Below are 19,349 nucleotides of genomic sequence, written 5' to 3'. Positions count from 1 at the left end.
GGTGGTGTTTAGGTTTAATACTCTCCAATTATCAGCCTAGTAAAATAGATTAATTTGTCTTTTAGGGAAATGGAAGTGCTTAATGGAGTCAGACAGAGCTGTGAGTACTTCATAAACCACGGCTGGGGCGAGGCAGGAGTGTTGGACCAGAGGATGTGTGTGTCTGGCCCTCCAGGTCCCCTCCCCTCTGCTTCTCTTCCTCCCTCTGCACACTGCTCTCCTCAGAGGCTGTCAGCCTGGCTCTGTACCATACTGACTCCGGTCTAAGCCCCAAGTCACATGGAGTTCCAGCCCCGCATGGAGATACAATTAGAAAATATTTTTTGCTGCGGGCTGCTCACTCAACACCCCACACCAGTATCTGAAGCACCCCAGTATGTCCTGGTGAAGCACTCCAAACCACCCCCTAATGGGTAGGTATTGGTTTTTGTAAAATTTCCTCTTCTCAATAAACGCTAAGTTTGCTGATCTGCTGTATCAATCAATAAATTCTATTTCCGACAAGAATGGGAACCCGGATCAAAGGGGTCCGATCTCCCCAGTCAAGCTCCTGTACAACAGACTAGCAGGAGCCCTGACTCTTTGTTTCCTAGTTGGGAGGTGGCACAGGAGGCCACCAGAGCTGCATTTGCCACAGGGTACACCACATCTACTAGAAGACTGATGGCCAGGGTGCCTCATGTTCAGGGAGGCGCAGCCTTCTCTCAATGGAAGAAAGGAGGAGCTGTATTGATACTGCGGTGACAGGTGCCAGTCATGGAAGTCAGCGTGTTCACACTATGGACCCAGCAGGTGCTGGAAGATGCAGGCGGACACCGGGATTGAGGAGCACAACTCCTCTGTTCGCTCTGTGTTTATTAAACATGAACTACCCAAGAGGGATCTTGGCTAAGAGACCCAAGATCTGGCCTCTTCATGCAGAGTCATCATCTAAAGGATGTGGAGGTGATTCTTGCCATACAGGTGGCTCTTTGGGTCACATTCTGAGTGTCTCTGGAAGCCCCACATCACACGTGGCTTCGGGGAAGCTCGGAACTCATGAAACCCAATGCCGACCAGGTGGGAAGAGTTCCCATGCTGAGTCAGAGGTGAAAGCTGGGCTGTGTGCCACCATCTCTGTGCCCTGAACAGAGCCATGCACTGGGCATGGGGAGGCAATGCAGGTCCTCAGTGTCTGCCCTTAGGAAGCTGGCGGGAAAGCAGACACCATAGGAACAGCCATATTGGTCACTGGAGATGTAGTAATGTCCTCTCCCTCTTCCTACCCCGTGGAGACACAGAAGGAAGTCATCGGCCTGAGGACATGCTCAGCCCTCTGCTTCTTGAAGGTGTCTGGTGAGATTCTGGGGTTCTGAATGTGTCCTTCATGTTGGAGGATGGCTTTTATCACTGCAAGCACAGCAGCAGCTGCAACCCCCAGGGGTGCCCAGAATCTAACCCTAGCCCCCTCCAGATCTCCCAGTGTTTTAATAGAGGGTGACTCCGTGAATGTGCTGCATTGGCCCTGGGCAGGCTGCTCTCCCAGGGGGAAGTCTGTACACTCACTCCTTACTGTGAGCAGGCCCAGGAAGACCACTTTCCTTTAGTGGCCAAGCCAGCCTTGGGCCAGTGTGATGTCACTCAACACGGCTGACTGGGCAGGTTGCTGGAAATGTGAAGCTCATGTTTGCAGGGAAGGCATCGCAGACACCACTTCTGGAGCTGGTGTAGAGTGTCTGGTGTGGACTGGTGGACTTTGTTCTCCCAATTCTAGTGGATGCCGGGGAGAGATACTGAGAAACCATCCCTCAGGGTCCACAGGGAACGGGTCGAAGGCCCTTCCAGACTCTGCAGCTACCTGCACACACAGCGGTACTCAAGTGGTTACATGAAATGGCACAGTTCTGCATGTACCCTATGCACATTATATCTGCCAGTTACCAACAACACTTACTGCGAGGTAAGCGCCGAGCACGGTTGCTGTCTTGTGTCTTTAGGGAGCAGTAGCAAAGGAGAGTGCTTTGTACTCAGTGCGGAGGCAGATTTCTTCTCAAGTGTGTGTGTACATATAAAACAATAGTTAATTATGTACCAAAATAAATGCTAAGGAAAAAACCCTGAGAGGACAAGCCATAAGAACCTCATCATTGGATTCATCTGGGGGTGAGATTGCGTGTTCACAGAAGATCACATTGCATGTATCAGAGCTATAAATGCCCGTGTATTTGCACACCAGCGCAAGCCCACACACCAGCGCAAGCCACAGCCAATCCTTGCTTGGTTCCTATTAGGGCACCCCAGATTTCTGCATTAACTACAAAACTTTCAGTACAAAATCATATCAATGTGTTCTGAAGCCATAACCATGCCCTGTCTGTGGTTCTTAAGAACAAAAGCCATTTACTCTATAAAACCCAAGAGAAAAATCAAATGTTTTCCACCTGACTTGAATTGAGTCATCACAGAGGCAGAGCTCATGGATACTGAGGGGCGTCTGTCTTCATGAGAGAGGTGACCTCCTGGGCCATAAATCCTATAAGACCTGCATGAATCAACGTGCAACCTGGAGCAGCTAAAGGGTAGGGACCATAGACCTGGTGGGCAGAGCTGAGCAAAGGGAGAGAGCACAGGACATCTGTGAGAGAGGCACCACCTTCACACCCTGATAGTCCTCATTTAGGAACTGCTGGGCCGCCAGGTATACAAATCACCTGCATCATGGTGGAGCCTTCTTTATGGATGTTTGAGTTCTGACGTGGCAGAAGTCATACACACATTATGAGTACAAAAGAGATTGAGGAAGAGACCAAGGGAAGGAGGTGAAAAGAAGCCAAGGAGATGGCCAGGAAAGACCAATACCCAGCATGCACCAGGATGACCAGGCACCCCAGCATGCACTAACATCGTCAGATCATGTCTCCTGCATTGTAAATGAACGAACACTTGAAGCAAGTATAAGCCTGAGGCATATGGTTCCTCACCCTTACTTCCCTTTCTCCCATCACAGGCCACACCCACTTTATTTTCCACCATAAGTCTATAGCTGAGGTGTCTTCAAATATATGCTCCCACGGAACCATGGGAGTGTCTAAGGGACCATATATCCTCACTTCTGCCTATGGTATCTGTGATAGATTGAATACAATGGCCCCAAAGTTTCATGTATTTGAATGCTTGGGGCCCAGTTGGTGAAACTGTTTGGGAAGGATGAGAAGGTGTGGCCTTGTTGAAGAAGGCATGTCACTTGGGGTAAGCTGTGAGGTTTCAAAAACCCATGCCATTCCCAGTCTGCTCTCTCTCTGCCTCATGTCTGTGGATCAGGATGTAAGCTCTCGGCTACTGCTCCATGTCTGCCTGCTTGCTTCCATGTTCCAAACCACAGTGGTCATAGATTTTAACCTTCTGGAAACATGAGTCCCAATAAACTCTGTCTTTTATAAGTTGCTTTAGTCATGGTGTCTCCTCACAGAAATAGAAAAATAACCAAGACAGCAGCTGCAAAGTCAGCATGTAGACGCACACCCAATCTGTCTCCACGGTCCCATGGTGTGATCCCCATACTTGCAGACCCAATCTGTCTCCACGGTCCTATGGTGTGACCCCCATACTTTCCTTGTAGCAAATTAGCTGCATGTGAGTAAGACCCTTCCTAATGACCTAACCTTGACCTGATCACATCACGGTCCTAGGGAGCAGCACTTGAGCGTGTCGGTGGTACTGAGCACAGTCTGACTCACTAAAGGTAGTACTGTCTCTGTTCCCTTTACCCAGAATTCCTTTTCCTGCACCCTGTGAGACTCCCTGTGTGGATGAAGCCTGACTTCCCCGTGCCTCCAGGAACCAACAATTCCCGCGACTCTTCTTCCATCCTCTTTCCCAACTCTGCATCTCTCCACTGCTCCTGCCCTTCGCCAGGTGGCCTCAAGCCCACGTCTCCGTAGGTCCACAGCTCTGACTCCAAGTGTCCTCTGCCTCCAGTCCCCTTGCAGGCTTCACTCACAGGTCACCCTAGTCTGCCCCCTTTGCTTTTTCTGTTCTTTTGCTTCTCGCAGCGTTGGTCACCTTGAGTTTGCAGCGGAACACCTCCATCTGCTGTGCCTTCTCTTCGTCGTACGTTTTCCGCAGTGTGAACGTCAGCCCGTGAAGGCATATTCACCGACACCCGGGCTACTTATGGCACAGACGTCTGTCGTCACGGGTGGGGTCAATGCTTGTTTCCCTGCCTTCCAAGCACACTTTCTGAATCTGCTAAGTATTTTGGAGGCTATGCCCCCCCACCCCTAAAAAAGACGGCTCTCTATTTTTATTCAAAATGAGGTACTCAGCCATAAGTGGGATTTAGGAACAAAACACTCGAGTTAAAAAAAAGAAATTAATCTGAAGCCAATGTTATGAGGGTCAAGCTGGGGGATGCTATTTTTGTCAAAATAAGAAAGGTTTATAGATTTTTTTAAAATGTGGAAATTGCTGCTGGAAAGTCTGCTTGGCACCCTTTCAAAGGTTGTTATCTATTAATTAATTAATAATTATTGTTAAAAGGCCATTGTTTGCTTTGAAATCAGTGGTGTGTGTGTGTGTGTGTGTGTGTGTGTGTGTGTGTGCCTCTCAGTACCTCTAGGGACAAGTCATACAGCCACACTTCATGGCAGACTCCCTGGAAGCATTGATTATTTTTTAAGCTTGGCAAAAACACCATTAGGAATATCCCTGCAGCTCTGAAACCTATACACATTTCGGGCAGATACTGATGAGCACCAATTCCAACAGGAAGCAGAACATGGAAAACAGATAGCATTGAGCTTTTGCAAAGTCACATCCCACGAAAGCGCTGCCAGGACAAGTGGGTTCCTGCAGGGAAATTGCTGTCTCTTGTAGACCATTTGGAGTAAATGGATTCAGCTGAATAAAGGATGGGGCTTAAAATATTAGGACTAGTCCCTTCTTTCAACCCCATTCTATGTGGGAGACGCTCTAATAACAGGTTTTATATGAATGCATTGAAGGGCTGCATTGGAGATGATGTCGCTCTTAGTTGCTGGAATCCTAACCTGAGCAGGAGAGTGCCTTCCTAATGGTAGATGCAACTTTGCAAATATGTTGCATATAGGCAGAATGTCACTTGAGAATGCAATGAGAAACATGTATTTGACTGATTTGCACAGGCAGTTGTCATGTCCCCAGACCGACCCTGAAATCTGGGATCAGATGGAACAGATTTCCTGAGGTGCAGCCAGCTGCCTGGCACAAACCTGCATAAAGTAGGTGACTTGAATGCATGGGGCAGGCTGCGTTTACGACTCCCTCAGCAAACTGCTCGATGTGGGCACAGCCCCGTATGGTTGGTTGTACGGTGCTTATCACAACAAGTAGATCCTTCCATCAGAGATGCTAAAACTCCTGTGGAGATGCTAAACTGTATTAACAATTAAATTATATTTTCCCAGAGACATTGATGGACAGCGTAGATGGGCATTAGACTCCAGTGGGAAATTTATTGTTGAATAATTGTGTTCACACCCAGACTCAATCACTGTTTATCTTGGAAGGCTCCTATGTGACAGCCATCTCTACAGTCTGGCAAATCATACAGTGTGTCTTGCAAAGGTAACTTAAAGCCATCATTTTGCTTTGCTTACCTCGGGCCAGCTTCTCCAAAAATACACTGCCACGCATGCACACACACATGCATGTGTGCACACACATACACATGTTCCAGAGAAAGCATTGAGTACCTTCCTCACCGAGCAGCTAGACTATATAACAGCTAAATGCTCATGAGCACCTGTCTGCACCTCCCAGACCTGAAATACATGTGGGGGAGCTCTGCACCCAGCTTTTATGTGTGTCCTGGGTATCTGAACTCAGGTCCTCAGACTTGTGCAACAGCCACTTGACCCACTGAGCTATGGTCTCAGCATTTCTTACCTTGTAAGAACATCACAAAAGTCCTATCAAATCAGAATAGAAGGACTCTATCAACCAACAGTCTTCCCCCTAGGAAATTGCCTGCTTGCATATATTCAAACCAAGCTCTGCAGGTAACTGAATAAATACATGCTCGGGAAACAAACAACAGAGCAGGATGTTCTTTGCATTTGATGATGTGTGTGCTTGGTGAGGAGGACTTTGCTCCAGTGTCAGCTCAGCGCGGAAGCTCATTACAGGCTGTTCCAGCAGGGTCTGACCTGTGCTTGGTGCGTGCGGGAATTCAGGGATTGCAAGGATTATCAGAGTTCAGTAGGCTCACATTTCCCAACGCCGTGACCTTGAGCAAGTTACTGACCTGTGGGGTTATAGCGCCTCTCTCCATCCGTTAAAATGGTAAACTTAAAATGTGTGTTTACGATGTCAGGTGTATAAATGGCACAGCACCAAATGCATGTCTTATGCTTACATTCTGGGGTTTTTGGCGTTTGGGGGTGAGCATTACACGACACAGTCACAGGACAGAGGTCTTGATGCTCTATGTGTGTGCACCTAGGCATGCCTATAACACATATGACATGTGATGGAGGATGATGGAGGACCCCCTCTGTGTGCAAGTCCGCAGACTTTGATGTTAGCGACATGGTCCCGATGTGTTTGAAGGTTGAACACCGTAGTTCTCCTGTTTTATTTCAGCATCCCACACCTGGAAACCTCAGTCCAGACGGGAGTCTTGGCTTTAGAGGTCGTCGGAGGAGACACCAGCACCAGCCAGCTACAGGGTCCCTGTGAGCTCTAGGGGACTCAAAGGAGGGGGAGAATGGCTCAGTTCAGGGTTTCCTCCTCCCGCAAATCCCGAGGCCCCAGGGCCTGATCTGTTCTTAGATCAAACTTTGAAAAAACTAGGGTGACTGTATTTCTTTATGGCAAGCATGCCTCAGGGCCCGTGTGAAAGTATGAAAATCCACTGATTTGTTTAAATTGAGTCTCATGGGGACCAAATGAGATTTGTCAGAAAATTGGTGTTGTTTGGATACAAAGCAGTATTTTTATTATTAAACACTTTAAGGTATTCCTCTATTTATCAGAATTCCTTTTTTAAAAAAAAAAAAAAAGGCAACGGAAACGACCCCAGTGACTCTATTAATTGGGCAACAGGCAAAACATAGTTATGGCTCAAGTTTTTAAAGTATTAAGCATACTTGTCCACAAACATTTTTCTTACTGCCAGGACTCGGTTGCTTTAACACCACTCAAAGGCTCATAAATTACTTAAAAGTGTGTGTTCTGCACTTTCCCTGAGAAATCTCGGTGGACGGCCGTGTACATGGTGTGTAGCGTTGATGAATTACACCTTTCTTCCTGTCGCAAGACTGAGTTTCCTATTATTAAATGGTCATGTGCCAAGACTCTCGGTGGCCTGATGGGCAATTAAATCCCAACGGACTTCAAAGTCCTAGCCACTTCCTCTTCTTTTCGATGCCTTCATAACAATGGCCTCGGATTCCTTGGGAAAATTAAAATGCAGTTCACTTGAAGTCAGCGTTGGATAATTATAAAATATTGTTCTGCAATTTCCTTTATGAAGGGAACTTCATTTTAAGGAGCAGATGTGACAGTCACTGGAGAGGCAGGCGGCACAATGAGAGGCAGCCATGGCTTTGCTAGCATTGTCGAGAAAGCAGCAGCTCTGTAGAAGATATTTTAATTCGGCTCCATTGTTTCGAAGGCAGATTTGCATATCTCAGAGGGGAAAACTCCACCGTGAGTCCCGTGCCACAGGCCTAAAAATCTTCTAGTGCACATGCCTGTTGTAAAGGAAGGGGACCAAGAGCGAGCGAAGGAGATGCTCTGGGAAGTCACTCATAGGCTGGGAGCTGGGATTTTCCATTGCCCCTACTCTGGCTCTGGCTGCGCCTCCCGCCCTTTGGTCTCCTGGAGGGAAAAGCACCCAGATTTCCTATTATGATCCAAACAAACCCATGGAGAAAGATCCCCAGCTGCAGCTGTCCACCCTGCAGTGAAGGCTCAGAGTGTCGGCTGCCCAGACCTGAGGTCAGTAGAGGGACCGTGTGGTACGGGAAACCACCTGGAAGCACACGGTTTGCAAGCTGAAATCTGGAAATTCCTCCTCCAAGGTAATCCGTTTTTCTTTGCTTCTTTCTAAAATCTATCTCAAAAGGTGTGTCAGACACATACAGATATGGATGTGAAGAACGTGGAGAAGCAAAAACCTTGGAAGCCTGAGTCACCCTGAGCTTGGCCCACGCTGATTGGTCCTCTAGACTGCAGTGCGGAGCTGCCAGTGAAAGGCCAGTTAAGACCAGCGTTCCAGGGATCTTTCCTCTTTCATGCGGCTGTAATTACAGATTGAGAGAAGGTTGCGGCCATGGTCTGGATGGATCGTTTCCCGGTTTCCCTTGTGCTCCAGGACAACAGGGACTCCAGGAGAGTCACATGGCCCAGCTTCTGTTTGGAGCTCTCTTTGGCGGGGCTGACATCCTCAGGATGCTCTCCTAAGCCCCGCCCCAGCCTGGTCAGTCTGTTGGCTGAGATGAGATTGAACAGGGACCTCCTGCCTCTGTCCCACATGGGTGTGGCCATTTACCTTGTGCAATTATGAAGGAATCTTTTCTGTGGTTCACACAGATAGTGCTGTCCTCCCGGACAGTGAAGGGAGTCATGGGGACACCGGGTGTCTTCTACCTGTGACGTCAGGAAGAAGAGGCGTTCTGGGAGAAGGGGAGATGCAGTGGGTGACGTCGTCGTTATTGGGTGCTCCCAGCTGTGGAAGTCCATGTTCTAAACTAACAAAAAGGAGGCAGATTCTAGTTCTGTCACCAACATGTGGTCCAGAACACATGCTCCCAGCAGCTTCTCCTTGCTGTTATTTTGAGACAGGGTCTTGCTATGTAGCTCCGGCTGACCTTGACCACATGGCAATCCTCCTGTCTCAGCTGTCCTGGTGCTAGCATTAGATTCTAACCCCCCCTCCACACACACACACACACACTGCACTAAATCAATAGGGAAATATTAATCTCCAGGAAGTAAGAAAGGGAAGTCACCAAGGGGGTGGGCCATGGGGTCACCGGGGGATGGGCCTCTGATTACAGCAAAACCTTCTCCTGGAAATTATTACTGAATAAACAACAGAGACAAGCCCTCTACCTCCCATGGCTTTCCGTGTGTGCTTTCAAAGGTCCCACTTGCCCTTGCGGAGGCTAGCTTTAATGGCTGTTTCATCAACATTAGAAACAATATTTCAGACTTTTGTTTCAAACTTATCTGTGTTCATTAGCTTTGCAAGATGTCAGACCTTTGACCATATTTCTTTTTCAGAATGTTATTTGTTCATTCATTCATTTATTCATGTGTGTGTATGTGTGTGTACACATGCAAGAGTGAAGGCGCGCATACACAGAGACGCGTGCACGTGTGCACGCGCGCACACACACACACACACACACCCTACAGCATTGACATGGACGCCACAGGACATCTTTTGGGAGGTTACTCTCTCCTTCTCCTGTGAATTCTAGGATGGGTCATTGGGCTTGTGGGCACGAGCCAGCTCACCAACCCTTAACCAAAATTCTATGTACCAACTTTCAAAGTCAGTGGCAAAAATATGCTATGCTATGCTAGCTATACCATGGATGCTGGGTCTTCCAGTCTGAGCCACTGTAAGGCTAGTCAAACATTTTTTTAAGCCATATTTATTTCTTTCCTCAAATTAATGAATAGTTTTGACATTATGGAGCATTTATAGATCCGAAGGTTTACAAATGAGGTGATTCCATTGCCTGGCTTCCCCTGAAGACTAACCATTTAGCCCAGAAAGATGATGAACTTGAGGGAGGAGGGGCCAGGACTGCCATGGGCGAAGGGTGGCCATGAGATACACTGTGTCTTCCTCCCTGTGCAGAGCCAGCTGCCTCCTGTATTTATTTCCCCCATGGACAGACTGAGGATAAGCACCAGGCTGCCTTTGCTACATCCGGGCCTTCCTGGCTCATGGCTTCCGCCTGTCTGTCAAGCTTATCCGTGTGTAGTGGCATTGGAAGTGGAGGGGAGATAAACAGCTACTCTATGCGTTTCCGGGAAGGACCCAGGGGTGGTGGGAAAGTGAAAGCCACACGCTGTCCCTTCTGTCTGAAAACACCAACCCCTTGCAGACACCCACCCAGTTCAAAATCCTTGTTCTCAGGAGTATCAAACCACTTATTCAAGATCTGAGCCATCCCTGTCCACCTTCCTTCTCCACAGTCACCATGGTGGAGACGGCTCCAGCCCCAAAGAGGAACAGGCAGGGATCTGCTGGTCTCTTGTGTCAAAGACTCCCATGCTCTGGAGAGTCAAGGATGGGGAGGAACTTGATGAGGATGGCTTCCCATTTGCTTTTGAATAGTTCCTCCCAGAAAAAGAAGAAATAGCTCTTTACCTAGGAAAAGACACCAATTCGGAGAAACACAGAGAAGGAACACACTTATTCTTACTTCTGCCCAGTTAAGATGATCACTCGCTTTTATCCCATTTGGGGTCTCGATGTAGTGTAAAGTCTAAAATAGTTCAAACTGACATGTGGCCAGCTTTCTTTCCTGCTATTAGACATTTTCAACCATAGCTGTCCCTAGTGGCCAAGACATTCTATATTCCTTTTTTCAATTTTATTTTGTATGCATATATACAAATATATTTTAGTGAAGTCATGAGGTCACAGTAGAAACTAATTGACTGGATTAACTATAGTTTAGAAACATTAATATATCAGCCTTTAGTAGGTCATAAGATTTCAAGGCATGTGGCAGGAGATAAAAACTCCTAGTACTATTAAATTTCTATTAAGTATACCCTATAGCTTCAAGAGTAAAATATAGATTGTATGCAAGTCAGTCTGTGAAAGTCAGTTTTTTCTGATACTCAAAGGTCACCCATATCGATAGCTCAAAGGTGCAGGAAGCCCTTTTAAAAATATGTCTATGAGGAAAAGAGTCGTTCAAGAGAATACAGGAAAGCTGGCTATTCTGGAATGAGATCCCAAAGTGGGAAGGCGCTGTTCTGAGGGCCAGCTGTTTCCTATCAGGCAGGAACAAAGGTTGTGGGGGTGGAGCTCCCAGTGCCCCCGCTCCTCAGGACAAACCACAAGGATATGTTCCTCTCCAATGCCTCTGTTGTTGTTTTGGGGTTTTTGAGACAGGGTTTTACACAGCCGAGGACTTTCAGCTCCTGATGCTCTTGTTGGCATGTCCCCAGTGCTGGGGTTACAGGTGCACCCCCGTTCCATCTCCAAATGCCCCCAAAGAGGGCTAAGTAAATAAAATTATGATGTGGAAGACTCCATCTCTTTCCTCAAGAACTAAGAGTCCTGATGAAGGCACGTGCCAGTCACATCGTGTGTGCCTTCTGGAGTATGGCATGTAGTAAGGGGGTGTTCTCACAGAAGCTGAGCTGGGACAGAGCAGAGGCCCCAGCTGGGAGAGAGGAAGGTGCCTCTGGAAAGCCAAGGAAGTGACAGCACCCCGGTGCTTAGTGGTCCCCTGCCCAACCTTTCCTAACGTTGACAGCATCCCGATGCTTAGTGGTCCCCTGCCCAACCTTTCCTAACGTTGACAGCATCCCGATGCTTAGTGGTCCCCTGCCCAACCTTTCCTAACGTTGCTGCTCCCACAGAGGGAGAACTCACAGAGTTAACACAACAGCTCAGTTCCGTCCAACCCACCTTGGGCCCCCAACCTGCTGCTTGCATGCTTGCAGGTCTGCTTTGAACCTTTCTGTTGGGTGCCCAGCTCTTCAACAATTGTCTAGTTTTGTTTTTGTTTTTTTATTTTATTATTTTTTTTTCATCTCCTACTTTGTTATCAACACAGTTCTCCCTGACTTAGGGAAGGCAGCGACACTGAAATTCCAGCCACCCGGCAGTGTAACTTGAGACAAGCTGCTGGCCAGAAAGAGAGGCCCACGGAGCTGCCTGGCATGGCTCCAACCCCCACATTCCCTTGTGCTGCAGGTCCGCTTTCTGAATGTCACTGGAACCAGAGCAACCTGAATAGTCTCTGCGTGAAGAACCTTTGGAGTTAAATTTCACATTGGTAATATCGAGCATCACATGTGGGGTTGGAGAGCTGTCTCAGAAGTTAAGAAGTTGACCCCAGTTTGGTTCCCAGTACCCAAGCTAGGTAGATCATGACCCCCTATAAGTCTAGTTCTAGGAGTATCCAACTCTACCTTTGGGCTTCTGTAGGCACTTGGACTCAATTCATATATGCTCACATGCATGCCTGTGCATATGTGCATGTGTACTCACACACACAATTAAATAAACCAATAAAGTCTTAAAAAGAGTGTACACACACACATGCACCCCACCACCACCAGAAAATTTCCCTTCTTTGTGGTCACAAGACTAATCTAAGTATTTGAAATCATAATATTTATGTTGTAGTGTTGCGCTATGATTTCCTGATGCCTAGAGCAGCCATGTGGGTCAGGCCTCAGCAGACCATAGCTTGAAGGATCTGTCAGCCGTAATTGTCCATGGGCAGCTGTGCCTGAGGCATCCACCCTGTCACAGAACACGCGACATTGGTCTCTCGCTAGAAAACTAAGAGAATCAGCCAGCAGCAAACGATCCCTAGAGGTGAGCAGACAGATCACAGGTGTGTGCCGGGGTGGGGTGGCACCACACTAGGACCCCAGGCTCGAAACTCAGCGTCACCTCTCATATCTGCCACTCGGGAAAGATGCTTAGGGAAGCAATCCTTAGGTCTATTCTAGATTCTGTCAGGTTGGCAATGCCACCCAGCATACATACATACGTCGGATAAACATTAATGGCATACACCCCTTGGCTTCAGCCCAACAGGATCAGGTGGACTGGACTCAGAAACATTGAGGAGGGCCAGGATAGGTCCAGTAGTTTGGAGTGGAGTTGCAGGAGTGTGTCTGGGCTTCTGACCAACTTTGGCAGTTGGGAGACTTAGAGATGGGAAGGGAGTTTCCCTGAAAGATGTGTGAGAGCCTAGCTTGGAGGTAGGCTACTTCAGTGGAAGCAACGAGAGCATCTTTGGATGTGTGGGGACTCCAGACCTGTGTGTTCTGAGGAAACATGAGAACATCTTTGGATGTGTGGGGACTCCAGACCTGTGTGTTCTGAGGAAACATGAGAACATCTTTGGATGTGTGGGGACTCCAGACCTGTGTGTTCTGAGGAAACATGAGAACATCTTTGGATGTGTGGGGACTCCAGACCTGTGTGTTCTGAGGAAACATGAGAACATCTTTGGATGTGTGGGGACTCCAGACCTGTGTGTTCTGAGGAAACATGTGAACATCTTTGGATGTGTGGGGACTCCAGACCTGTGTGTTCTGAGGAAACATGGACTCCCTGGATGGGAGTGAAGAAGGCTGTGTATTAACAAATCTCATAGAATAAGGGCAGGGTCACTTCTACATGGGAATGGAGGGTGATGAGACACTTTCTCGAAGACTCAAAGCACATGGTCCAGTGTGGGTGACTTCTCCAATACATGGAAGCTGCAAGCCCTGAAAACTTTTAGAAGACTGAGGATGCCGGGAGAGAAGCAAAGCTCGGGGAAATGATTGTGATCTGTTTGCTCCACACTAAACTTGCTTACTATAGACGACTGTCTCTCAGATTAGAAACCCAACAGCAGAATGATGATGGCTCACATCAGAGGAAAAGCAAATTGGCTTCTCTCTGAAGAGATGAGGCAGAAAACCATGGGGGGACCCTCGTGTCCCTTGGCTGAGGCAGAAGTTTGAAAACATTGTCTCTGAGTGAATCTGAGACAGTGACACTCGGGGCTTCTGGGAATAGAAACTAATTATACACTAATGTATTGTCCTTGGAGGTGAGTACCGTGTGTGTGTGTGTGTGTGTGTGTGTGTGTGTGTGTGTGTGTCAGAGAGAGAGAGAGAGAGAGAGAGAGACTTAAGCTTCCATGTGCCCAGTGAGCTTATAGATAATTATACCTGGGCATACAAGACTGTATTTGAGTTAAAGTACAGAACAATTAAAAGATGTTGTATGTTGGAAACTAACATAGATTTGTGTGAGTGATGCGTGCACAAAAGACCTTCTGAGAGACCAAAGAAAGGCCTGGAGAGCTTGTGGCTAGAGGAAGGGACTAATGGTGAGGGGCTCTGAGAGTCAGATCAGGAGACAAAGAGGCAGCAGGATGAGAGATCGTGCAGGAACCCACACATCCTGGTGCCATCTTAGCATCTGCCGTGAGCTGTCCATAGACAGCAGAGAGGATGAGGGAGCAGGTCTAAGCATACAGGAGAGGGGAACAGAGGGTCAACTGGATACCAAGAGAGGACGCAGGAAGAAAAGAAATCAGGTGACGAGGAACAGTGGGGGAATGCAGGTGTCCAAAGACCTAGGGACCACAGACGCCCCTCACCGCGAGGGATGGGGCTGGAACCTGGTGATCCCTGGATGACTCGGGGTGACTGGTGACTGGTTGCTGACCTCCGAAGGGCAATGGGAGGAAGAGGCCACTAGTAGCACTTGTAATAAGTTTTTGAGATGGACAGGAAGGTCTCTTGGAGAATTGTTTGAAAGTATAGAACCGACAGCTTACAGAGAATATGGACACACAAGGTCAGCATGACAAGAGTACAGCAGAGCCCTCTGAGCCGGTGTCCTGCCCAGGGACGGGAGGTGTTTTCACACTCGGATCTAGGCTCGTCCTTCACCAGAATTTTAAAATCACACCGATCGAGTCCTTGGAAGTGATGACCTCTTCGCGTTGGATATTAAATATTTAAACACATAAGTAAATATTTGACTATCTCCGTGGATAAGGGGAAACTCTGGAAACTTCCGAGATGTACACAATGAATAAGTGTTCAGAGTGGGGCGTTTTGGAAAGAACCAAAAGACACAAAAGGCAAGAGGACTTTCCGAAGAACTCATTGTCACCTCTGCTTTGAGTGTGGGAAAGTGAGTTCATGCATATCATAGAGCCCACACAGTGCCCCCAGAAACGTGATACCCTCGGTGTTGACCTCAGGCCTTATCAACGCAAGGACTGGGCCTCTCTTTCTAATAGGAGACTCTTATCTCAGTGGTCCAGCTGGTCTTGGGGAGATGTGGTCACCGGGTCTGGGAGTAGGGGAAGGCTGGTCACTGCCTCTAAATGTGCTCTGGACTGTGCCCCGAGGGCCCCTGTGCCTGTTTACGGTGACCAGTAAAGTCGTGGCTCCCTGGCATCCTGGCATCTCACCTGTAGACTTCCAGGTCCTCCTTCACGGTCCTTTTATTAATTTGAATGTCTGGACCAATTCCTCTTGGGGAGAGGCTCATGAGAACAAGGCTCTCTAAGTTTCTGAGCACATAGTAGCCTTTCACTTTCATATGTGACTACCATATGCTGAATGAAATAGAGACTTTTCTGCTAGCTTCCTTCCCCCCTGGTAGAACAGACACCATTCCACATTGCCGTTAGAGCCTCTGGAAGTGATCAGAATTTCTTTTCTTCACAAAATAACCAATTTCATCGCCCACACACCCTGTCCAGAGTGTCAGTGAAATGTCACCCCAGCGTTGCTCGGAGCAGTGCACTTTAAAGAAGAGCGCAGGGGCTTCTGCCACGCCCACCCATCCTCTGACTTCCCACAGCTTGACGACAGATGTCTGCTGAAGACCACTGTGCCCCCTCCGCTCGCCCCACTACTGTAGGACAGTCATGTGAATGCACCCTGGCCGCCTTCCTCCTAAAGGAGCTGGTTCCCTGACCTCTTATGTCTGTTTTCATCCTCACCAAGTTGGAGCGAGAGAGCAATCCGTTATGAAGATTACAAGAAGGACCACCCTGGCAAAGAGCCCCCTTTCTTCCCTGATCTCCAGAGACGGCTGTATGGAAAAGCTCAGAGACTTGGGAAGTCATGTCCCCCCCTCCCAGAGCTCCCCACAGGACAATTTCAGTGGGTGGCCAGTGTTGAGAGCCACCAAACTGGGTCACAGACTCAACAGGCGACACTAAGGAGACGGACAGGTGTGGAGTGGGTGTGAGAAGCTGGCGTGCTTCTCAGGTGTGCCCCCGACCTGCAGGCAATGGGGAAGTGTGGCGTTAGGTCCATCTCAACGACAGCGCGTGATGGTGTCCTATTGAAGGCTACGGTCAAGGGGAGGGGAGGGGCATCTGTCCCACAGCAGAGCAGAGCCGTGCTGGCCAGAAAGGATCAGGATGAAACAGGGCTGCCTGGCAAGAAGTTCCCAAGGAGACCCCTGATGGCGAGGTGGCCCCGGGAAAGGGGTGTCCTGGAGCCCAGGAGATCTGAAATGAAGTGTATGCAGCTGGTTCTTTCTGTGAAGGAATGGGGCCTGGAGCTGGAGGGGCCATCTACCTATCCAACCTATTGAGATGTGAATTTCCAAGTCACAGTGCTAGGGAATTAAATCAGCTAATATGTTCAGTAGGCAGTCATCAAACCGCAGTGGAATTGATACTTAAAATGCAAATTCAACCTTCGAATGGGACACGAAATGGGACACTCAACAGTAAGGTCGCTGTAGCGATGATGGCTCACCTGGAACCCAGCACTCAGAAGGCTGAGGTAAGAGGACCGGAAAAAGCAAACGGTTCAATCACTATAACCCGTTACATTTCATAATCAAATCTTAGTATTTATGAATAGATTATCTTAAGTTTTGGGCATGAATTTTTAAAAACATTATTAGCAGTAAAAAGTGAGCTTTTACAATCTTCTAAGGTTGATGCGTAGTGACGGAGCTGACTGAAACGACTTAAGTCAGTTACCCCTGCAGCTCTCCGTAGGTCAGTCAGGAGCAAATGTCACCACCTGGGCTAAATGATTCTCCTGGAGTCCCTCACTGACACTTTAAGGCAAGAAAATGTATAAAGATTAAACAAAAAGGAACAGGTCCGTATGCATTCACAGGGAAGATGATTTTTCTAGATAAAAATCTCAAGGGGCCACGAAGCTGTCTGCAGATGAGGGCAAAGTCGACATGCCAGGGCGAATGCACTAAGTCGTCTGTAGATGCAGGTGAAGTCAGCATGCTAGGCTAATGCATAAAGTTGTCTGCAGATGCGGGCGAATTCAGCATGCCGGGCTGATGCACTGCTGTGATCAGGAATGACCGTGTGGGACTCCAGCACCGTGAACAGCACACGCTACCGCAGTAGGATGCACTGCTGTGATCAGGAATGACCGTGCGGGACTCCGGCACCGTGAACAGCACACGCTACCGCAGTAGGAAGAGCCCACCAAGGAGTCAGCGTGGGCACAAGCATGGAAGCAGGAATCTCATGGGAAACGCTAGAGCATACTTGGATAAAAAGAATCTTTTTTTTTCCAGGGACTGGGGGCTGGTTACTAGTTGTGATTTCATCGAGGGATTCAGCTCAGTCTCCGCAAAAGTACTGCCGGGTACTTCAGGAACCGGAAACTACAAAGGCTATAGAACAGCTGAGCTGATCATCAAAAGAAACAGAAGAGAAGTATCGATTTGAGGCCTCTGTGATGTAGAACAAACTCATGGCTCCAGCAGCAGAATCGTGCTGTGCCAGAGCGGAACCTGAAGGCCAGAATGAAGGGGACACAAGGCAGCCTCTCTGAGACCGGAGAGGCTGTCCTGGCTCCTCACAGCCTCTGGGGAGGTTCTAATCACCTTGGGGTCTTTGGTTTCCCACGTGCCACCCTGATCCCTGTCTCCTCTCCACAGCCTGTCCACACAGTGCACATCTGTGTCCCTGTCTATGGTTTTCCTTTCTGTAGAATCAGGTACATTGCTTAAGAGCCCTGAATTCTTGCCTTAACAACCTCAGTGAAGCCCCCATCTCCAAATAAGGTCAGATTGTGAGCTTCTGAAGTTATGACTTCATATGATTCTGCCATACATAATTCATCACACACACACACACACACACACACACACACACACACGGCTGTCAAGTGTTTGTGGTTCTTTAATAAAATCCTGCCTTTTGATTAAAGTTTGCTCTTGAAAAATGCAATTTCCCTCCAGTACCTGGGGGCAAATTGTACAGCTGAGTTCAAAGTACACATACACAGCACACATTTAACACATAACTCGGGACAGTAAAGCATGTGTTGGTAATAATTAGCTCTAGATGGATGACTAAGGAAGTCATTGAAAGAGGTCCAACACCATTTTTAAGTGGTAATTATCAGACGTTCCGTGGAAGCCGCTGGATTAGATCGTGGCTGTGATGGCTCTGGGAAGCTGACTGGCCAGCTCTTGCTTCAGATTCACTATAACACAAAATATCAGCTTTATCTGAAATCAAGGCACCGTTGTCAAAATTGATATTGAGAGGACAGTGGCACCTTGCTGGCCTTCATGCACAGGGTAGCAGATTTGAAGAGCTAGTGTCCCATCTGAAGTCAGCCGCCCCCCACCCCTTCCTCATGCCCTCACTTGCTCTGTTTGAATTACAATCAGGGGTACCCTCTGCATAGTAGTGTAAACCTGACCCAGCTCCTGGCCAGACCCCTTGTCCTGTCCACTCTGATTCAGAAAGGTGTTCCTACAGGATTGATCGATAGTGTGGTCTGTTTGGCTGGAGCTTGACAGAGAGCAAAGTATATTGACACTTAGGTTTGACCCTCAGAGCATTCTCTGGGTTTAGCCAGATAAGGTCTGTGGCACCCCTCCTCCCAGGGCACAGCTTCGATGTGCTAGTGAGACCCAGCACCACACCTGACACGTAGCGAGCACCCTGTAGCCACGGTCCTGCTGTTACACTTGTTTTTATTGTTATTACCTCCACAAGATCACATGGCTCATAAAATTCTGAGAAAGAACTTGACCCGAGGTCACCAGACATCAGTCATTTCCCAGTGCCTTGAAACGTGACCAACAACAGGGGCTGTAGTCAAGGCTACCTGTCCTGAAGAACCTCCGGGACAAGTGGAGGGAGGTGCAGGGGGATAGAAGGCCACTGTCTCTCATAAGGCTAACTGCTGCCGTGTCTGGGTGAGCCCCAACCTGACAGAGAGAAGTGGGGCACAGGGAGGGCCCCACGAATATAGGTCCCAAATGTCAATTTAGTTCATGGCAGGAAGCAAAGCAGAAACAGGCTCCAAAATCCTTCTAAGTCAGGAGCTGTAGACTCCATCATCCATCTCTCAGTCATTCCATCCCCCATCCCTGCCATTGAAATCTCAGAGACTGACGGAAGTCTACATTTCCAGGAACTGCAAGGAATAGTTACTTGAAAAATACACCAGACATTCCCTACAAACAGAACTTCTGTGGCATCCAGACAACTAGGCAGGTCTATGGAGGAGCTGCCCGTGGGCTCGGGAGTCATTCTGTCATCTCGGTGGGGAGCACACCCATGGCAGGACAGGAGAGGGAGACCCATCCTAGAGCAGAGGAAACAAAGTGTTGCCAGACAGTGGCAGAGCTCCAGATGCAGCCAAAA

The sequence above is a fragment of the Alexandromys fortis genome, unplaced genomic scaffold (genome assembly GCF_014885135.2).
Source record: "Alexandromys fortis isolate MF-2015 unplaced genomic scaffold, M_Fortis_MF-2015_v1.1 scaffold_3, whole genome shotgun sequence".
In the NCBI taxonomy this organism is placed as follows: domain Eukaryota; kingdom Metazoa; phylum Chordata; class Mammalia; order Rodentia; family Cricetidae; genus Alexandromys; species Alexandromys fortis.
The sequence above is the reverse complement of the archived record's forward strand: the minus strand, read 5'-3'. Positions refer to the sequence as shown.